This window comes from Octodon degus, unplaced genomic scaffold (genome assembly GCF_000260255.1).
Source record: "Octodon degus isolate 3935 unplaced genomic scaffold, OctDeg1.0 scaffold00185, whole genome shotgun sequence".
In the NCBI taxonomy this organism is placed as follows: domain Eukaryota; kingdom Metazoa; phylum Chordata; class Mammalia; order Rodentia; family Octodontidae; genus Octodon; species Octodon degus.
In genome coordinates this window covers 3955160-3963232 of record NW_004524761.1, presented here as the reverse complement: position 1 = coordinate 3963232, position 8073 = coordinate 3955160, and the positions used below count along the sequence as shown (strand labels likewise).

General features: G+C 37.7%; 1 protein-coding gene and 1 pseudogene across 3 annotated transcripts in view; one reads left to right on the top strand and one right to left on the bottom strand.

Moving 5' to 3' along the window:
• Diaph1 (diaphanous related formin 1) overlaps positions 1 to 8073 on the bottom strand; it is a 127011-nt gene that overhangs the window by 92771 nt on the left and 26167 nt on the right. The gene's annotated exons all lie outside the window — the stretch shown is intronic.
• LOC105743907 lies at positions 7098 to 7544 on the top strand (annotated as a pseudogene).

Below are 8073 nucleotides of genomic sequence, written 5' to 3'. Positions count from 1 at the left end.
CCCTGGTACCACAAAGATATTATTATGTTTTATACTATCTTCTTTATATAAATAACATTAAGGAGCCGGGGAGATGGCTCAGTGGAATAAGCGCTTCCCTGGCAAGTGCAAGGACCTGAGTTCAATCCCCGGTTCCACCAAAAAAATAAATAAATAAATAAATAAATAACATTAAGACTCAAGGAACAGGTCCAGGAAGTAGTCTTACTTAATTTTAAATCATTTTTCTTTTTTCTTTATGTTCATGGAAAAGTTTAATAAATGGTTACTGACTAACCTTTGTCAACTAATGAAGAACTAATTCTGCCTCTTCCATGAAACTATTTTTCCAGCAATGAGCAAGGAAAAATCTGCATCATTACATTTATGTTCCCCTTATCACAATTCAGTTGAATACAGTATAAACTGTGAATCTTTACTTTGTCTTCCATGGTCCGGAAGAGGTCAAGCTTCTGTTGCAGTTTGCCTTGAAATAACAGTGTGGGCTGAGGGAGGTTACTCCAACAGACCTTACAGAATAATTCCTCTTGTAACTGTATGGGTACTTTTCTTTTAGAAGAAAAGTATCATTGTTCTCCCAATGATAAATAACTTGTTAGTCTAGAAAACTAACATTGAATTATAATAGCCTTTTGATTGTCTGCCTTACCCATTCACTTCAAGACTAAGTTCTCTGACATCAGAGCCTGAGACAGTCATTCCTACTGCCTACGAACAGACTCAACAATATGAGGAAGCTTTCCTAAAATGCTAATCCCCAAATATAAATCCCCAGAGAAGTCCTCAACGTCTTTCCCACTTCTTCACTGTTTCAACAAAGAAAGTGACATCCAGACAGGTGAAGTAAAGCATGAAGTCAAATAACAGAAACTAAGTTGGGCATGAAACTTAAGTCTCCATATTCAAAAGCCCCAAAATCTGCATTTCCCCAGATTTTCCTATATTGCTCCTATTGCATGCCACCAACTCTTGATCCTATACATAGATAATAAAGGCACATTTTCATTAGAAGGTAGATACCAATTTTCCTTGCATCAAGAGCTATCATTAGAGATATACTATATTTGATCTTTCAAAAGAATTATCCATGTATTAGTACTCAGTTGAAAATGACTACCAGTAATCCATGCATTTTCTGAACTAGCCCAACAGAGGGCAGCAACAACCAACAGTGAATCAAAGTACTAGCAAAAACTTGCTTTAGAATTAATAAAACACCCCAACAGCAAACTCATTTACTGAAATGGAAACCTGTTGCTACGGTATATTTAGGGTTCATGGTTGTTTAATATTATGTACATGTTTCTTATAGATTCTATATATCCTGCTTATATAAATGGCTTTCTGTTTGGGATTTTTTAAAAATTGTACTATCAGTTTTATGGATTCTAATACACAAAACAAGTTTCTTAGACCAGGAGATGCAAAACAACTAAAAATACTGATCTCTGTGAGGACAGAAGGTACTGAAGCTGCCTTATACATCAGACATCCAAACTCTTTTCATAAAGTCATCCCACTGCTTATCATCGCACTACCTCTAAATGCTTCAACTCTTACATTCTTCTCTGCTGTTCTCGTCTTTCCCCAAACCAAACCTTTACTATCATAGCTCACTTCCTGTCTCTCCTATGGAGTCTTCCACTAACTACCACCACTAAAGCCTTTAACAACAAATCTGAACACTGCATTAAGTTTTTTAAAACATCAAAATCCGGTTCATGAATAAAAATTCAATCTACAAAAAAGGGCTGTTTGCTTCCTTGCTTGTTTTTTTAGGAAGGTCAGGAACAAGCGATGCAAAGAGAGTACAAGGTCAGGAAGAACAAAAAAGAGGAACTGCATTAGAAAGACTGGTTATTTAACCAAAAGACAAAGAAAAATTCTAAATAGTAAAGTACAATAACCAGCCCAAATTACACTTAAGGACGCTCAAAAGGCTCAGGAAAAAAATAAAACAAGGTTTAGCAATTAGTGATGCCAAACACCTAGGAAATGAGGGACAGAGGAAGAAGAAGCTAACGTGAAAAAAGCTGTTGAAGAAGACATACTCTAAACCTCCCACCATGCCATTAGAAATGACCCTGTCTTCCTCCAGTGTAAGTCTGAAAGTTTATTCTGAGAAAAGGTTAAAACAGTGTCTGGATTGGATGGTGCCAAGCACAGTTGTGGGGAAAGGATCCTACATGAAAAAGATAAGTAACTCTATCATATACTGAGACATCCAGTACTTTTCCCCTTCAGTGTCTCAGACCCTGGCAAACTGACCTCTAGTCTATGGTAAAAGGCTAGAAGGATCTTCTCTAGGGAAGGCTGGAAAAATCTTCTCTAAGAAATCAAAAAATGACTCAACACTATAATGTCTAAGTAGGTTATTCTAACTCAACTGTCCAATATGGTAGACACTAGCCATGTGTAACTCCTAAGCATTTTTAATATGATTAGTGCAAGTCAGGAATAGATGTAAGGCTCATTAGACTGAAAGCTTGGTTCCCAATGCAGCAACATTCAGAGGTGTGGCCTCTGGGTACTAACCTCCTCAGTGGTTATATCCACTGATGAGTCCACCCACTGAGGTTGAATGGGTTACTGGGGGGTAAGGCCTAGTTCAGTAGTGATGAACTTTTCAGAGTTTTCAATGAAAAGAAACAGCCAGCTGTGGCATGGATGTCACAGGATTGCCACCGCTGGCCTAGATGAAGGGAGTAGGTCATAGAGGCACGACCCTGAGGCTCATATTTTGTCCCCAGTCCCTTCTTCTCTTGCTCTTTCCTCCTCTGCTTCCTGGCTGGCACAGAGTTCACAGCCTTCCTTTACCATGCCCTCCTGCAGTGATGATTCTGCCTCATTTGGGGCTAAGAAGCAGTGGAGTCAAGCAATTAGGGATTGATTCAGCTATCTCTGAAATCATGAGCCAAAAGAAACCTTTCCTTGTTTAAACTGTTTATGTCAGATACTTTGCCACAGTGGCAAAAAGCTAACACAACCATTAATCCTGTATCCCCAAAATGAAATAGGTATAAATCTAACAAAATATGTACAAGATCTAAAATTATAAAACAAATGAATAAAATAAAAAAAAACTAGCTAAATAAGATATTTCATATTCACAGACAGGAAGATTCAATGTCAAGATGTTTTGCCCAACTTGATCTATAGACTGAATACAATCTCAACTAAAATCCCAGAAAGGTTATTTTGTGTGTAAAAAAAAATGATTTTGGGGCTAGTGACATAGCTCAGCAGTCTAAGCACTGAGACAGGAGGATCACTACAAGTCCAAGCTGCATAGCAAGACCCTGTAACAAATAAATAAATAATTTTTTAAAAAACTGACTTAAAGTTCACATGATGAGGCAAAAGACCTATAATATGCAACACAATACTGAAGGAGGGGAACAAAGTTGAAGCACTGGCACCACATGATGCTAAGTATTACTACAGGGCTGGAGATATAGCTTAGTGGTAGAATGCCTGCCTAGCATGATCAAGCTGCTAGGTTCAGTCCCAACAATAACAAAAAAAGGCTGTTACATATGTACCAAAAATGGTTACAATGTAAAAACAACCTCATGGAATACTAACTACAAAACTATAGTAATCAAGACAATATGATACTGGTAGAACAAAAAGATCAACCAAACAGAATAAAGAGCCTACATATAGTTAACCGATCTTTGACAAACCTACATATAGTTAACCGATCTTTGACAAAGACGCAAAGATACAGTACAATGGAGCAAAGAGTGTTTACAATAATTGGTGATGGAAAACTGGACAGGCATATATGAAAAAAAAACATGGAATCTACACACAGAATTACACCCTTCACAAAAATTAACTCAAAATGGACCATTTGTAAAGTTTAAAACTAACATTCTTAGAAGAAAACCTAGATGGCCTTGAGTATAGCAATGTTTTTTGTTTATTTGTTTTTAAACACAGCACCAAAAACAGGATCCATGAAAGACATCAGAAACTAAACTTCATTTAAAAAAAGCAAACTCAAAAAAAAAAAAAAAAAAAGCAAACTCTATGTTCCCTGGTGCATAGGGTAGCCATTAAATGCTGTCACACCATTCTGCACTCCACCATTTCCATTTCACAGACCAACTTCAGAGCAATGAAAAATACTGACAGATAATTACTCAAATGCACAATTAATACATTATCTATTAAAGTATAAGAAAAAGAAGTATAAGAATTTGTACAATGGCTTCTAAACCAAAGATGAGTTACCAGGCTTTTTTTTTTTTTAATTTTTAAAAAATTTTAATTGTGTGTGTGTGTGTGTGTGTGTGTGTGTGTGTGTGTGGCCAGCTCAGCCCACCAGGGGGCGGGGCTGGCTGGCATGTGGTGCTGGGGGATTGAACAGCGGTCCCTGTGCTTTGCTAAGCTTGTGCTAAGCAGGTGCTTTAGACCACTGAGCCATCTCACCAGCCCCTACCAGGCTTTATAATCTATAAAATTTTCTTTGTGGCCATCGCCTTAATTGAATATACTGCTTTAGAACTATAAGATGCAAATGCCTTAATTTTTCAAATGAGAAATAATCATTTTTGAATTCTCTTACTGACCTTCTCCCCCATGATAACAAAGACAAAAATATAAATTAAGATTCATAAATTTTTACTTGTATAATACATAAACAGGCAAACATATGCTTGACAGTTGCTGTGTCAGTGTTATCGTGCAGTTAAGAACATTTATAAGTTTTATTAAAGGCTATTTTTACTGAAAGAATGACTTAGAAAATCAGTTACATCAAATGAGTATGTTGAGTTCCACAATTATTTTCAATGATGAACTACCCAGTGTGTATGATTAATACGTTCTTTTTCTTTTTTCTCTTTGTGATACTGAGGATTGAGCCTACAGCATTCCCACTGAGTTACAACCCCAGTCATTTTTATTTTTAAATAGGGTCTCACCAAATCACCAAGTCGCTCAGGCAGAGTTCAACCTTCTACCCTTCTGGCTCAGCCCCCCCAAAGTGGTGGGATTACAGGAATGTGTCACCACACCTAGATACATATTCTTTATGTAATTATGAATCAGTGTCAAATGTATGGGAAGACAATTCTTTTAATATTTTATTAACATGACAGGCATAGTAGCACACTGCTAGCACTTGGGACGCTGAAGCAGGAAGATTGCCAGGAGTTCAAGGCCAGCCTAGGCTACATAGTGAGTTCCAGACCAGCTTGAACTATGTAGTGAGACATTCTCAAGATACCAAAATTTATTAACATGAAATACTTGGGTTTTTTAGTCTTCAGAACTTATGTTACATGAGAATTTGAAATATCTTGTCTATAATTATGACATTATCATTACATAAATATAATTTCATATGACAGTCTTAACAGTCTTCCTGTGAAAATGCTGATATATTGCAACAGTTATTTTATATTACATACATAGAGAATAAGAGTTAGTTTATGACCATACTTGATAATTGTAAAGACTACCAATATTTCAGAAATCCCGGTCTTTTGTTTGTTTATTTTTTAGGGAAGGGTCTATAGGATGTTCAGGGTCTCACTACTAGATCAGACACCTAGTGATCTGCCTGTTTATGACCTCCCAAGAGCGGGGATTACAGGCACACACCACCACACCCAGTCTCAATTGCTGTCTCAGCACCCAGGAATGGGGCCAGCACAGCAGGCACAGGGATTGAATCCCCAGCCCCTACACCTGTTTGCAGGTGCTTTAATCTGCTGAGCTATTTGGCCAGCCCTAAAAATCCTGGTTTTAAATCAATTAAAATAGGGACTATGGACATCAGAAACTAATATACTACATAACAACACTGAAGTTTAAAACTATTAAGCAAAGACAATACCTAATGACATAACTATTCTGGAGTTTAGAATATTGCTGGTGTCCTACACGTATTTTAAAAATAGAGAGGGACAGAGAGCAGCAAAAGATGTTTTAAAAAATTTAATTGTTCACTTACTCTAAAAATTTATTTCAAACAAGCTGGTACTAAGTTGGTTTTCACTAAAGCTTCCTTTGGTAGAAAAAAAATTAAAACTATTGTTCTGTGAAGGTCAACTGCAAGACAATGAGAAAACAAACCATTAAACTGTGAAGAAGTATTCTCAAAGACACATCTAACAAAGGACAACTATCCAAAATATATCAAGAAGGGGCCGGGGAGATAACTCAGTGGTCTAAAGTGCCTGATCAGGCCTGTAGGCAGTCACAGGAGACCACGGTTCGATCCCCAGCACCATATGCCACACCAGGCCCACCCTCAGGGAGGGCTGAGCCAGCACCAAAAAAAAAAAAAAACCATGAAAACCCAAAACCCAAAAAACTTACAATTCAACAACAAAACAACCAAATTAAAAAAAATAGGATGGGGAGGGGGGCATCAATTATCTTAACAGACACTAAAACAAGATACACAAACAACAAAAATAAGTATATGAAATGATGTTTTACATCATATGTCATCAAGGAAATGCAAACTAAAACAACGTGATACCATTACAAACCTATCATAATGGCCAAATTCCAGAACACTGATGACACCAAATACTGGCAAAGCTGTTGAACAAGAATTCTCACTCACTGCTGATAAGAATGCAAAATGGTAGAGCCACTGTGGAAGAGTTTGGCAAGTTCTTATAAAACTAAACATCCCATCCATCAATCAAGCTCTTTGTTTATCCAAACGAATTGAAAACATGTCTATACAAAACTCTGCACACAAATATTTATAGTGGTTTTATATATTCATAACTGTCAAAACCTGGAAGTAATCAATACATTTCCTAGTAGGCAAATGGACAAACTGTACTACACAAAAGACAATGGAATATTATTCAGTGCTAAAAAAATGAGCAATCAAATTATGAAAAGATTTCTCATGGAGGAATCTCAAATCAGTACTACTAAGTAAAAAGAAGCTAGTGCTAAAAAATTACAAACTCACTATCCCAACTGTATGACATTCTGGAAGAGGAGAAACTACAGAGACAGTATAAAGATCAGTGGTTGCAGAGGGCAATGGAGAAGGGGTGAACAGGCAGAGTACAGAGAACATCAGGGGCAATGAAAATACTCTGTATAATAATATAATGATGGGCAAGGGTATCTGGAAGTAACTTGCACCAAGCCAGCAGCTGCAGTAACTACAGTTTCAACTTCAACTCCACAATGTTCCCCTTCCCTGTATGTTTCCTAGACAAAAATCCAAAAATCTGCACACAGATATTGGCCAAAACGCATTAAGTCGTTTTCTAGTTCGAAGCATTCAACAAATGGTAGCAAGGCAGAGCCACCAGAAACATACACCTGATTTCCACGACAAATATGGTAATAGTATATTATTTGGTGGAGCCACATTCTGCATTGCTACATGAACCTATACAGCGACACAAATTGGAATAGAATGGAACCTCTCCCCTGTTGGCAGAGTCACCCCCAAAGAATGGAGAGATCAGTAATCATGCCAGCTGATATGATACAGCTAAATTATTTCTAAATGAAATCATAATTGATGCCAAGTAAAAGCACTGTGTATCCATTAAAATATGGCCTATTAAAGAAATAAAGTGCAACTGATACCTAAAAAGATAATATAATGATATATATATACATATACAAAGCAATCAGAGAAGCTCTGGGTTTTTTAAAAATAATACCATTGGCTGGATGAAAACAGAAATGAGGAGCAGTCGAGCATGGTGGTGCACACTGCTGGTGCACTCCCATAATCCCAGCACTAGGGAGGCTAAAGTAGGAAGACAGGCACCGGGGAGACAGCTCAGTAGAATAAGCACTTGCCTGGCAAGCGCAGGGTCCTGAGTTCAATCCCCAGTACCGCAAAAATCAATCAATCAATCAATCAATCAGGAAGATGATTGCAAATTCAAGACCTGCCTGGAGCTGGCCAGATAGTTCAAGTGCCTGCTTAAGCAGATGCAGGGGCCTGGGGTTTGATCCCGGCATGTGTTCCAGCCCTGCTCCCAGGGCACGCTGAGACTGCAACTGAGACTGAGCATGGTGGTGCATGCCTATAATCTCAGCACATGGGAGGCTGAAAACAGGAGGATC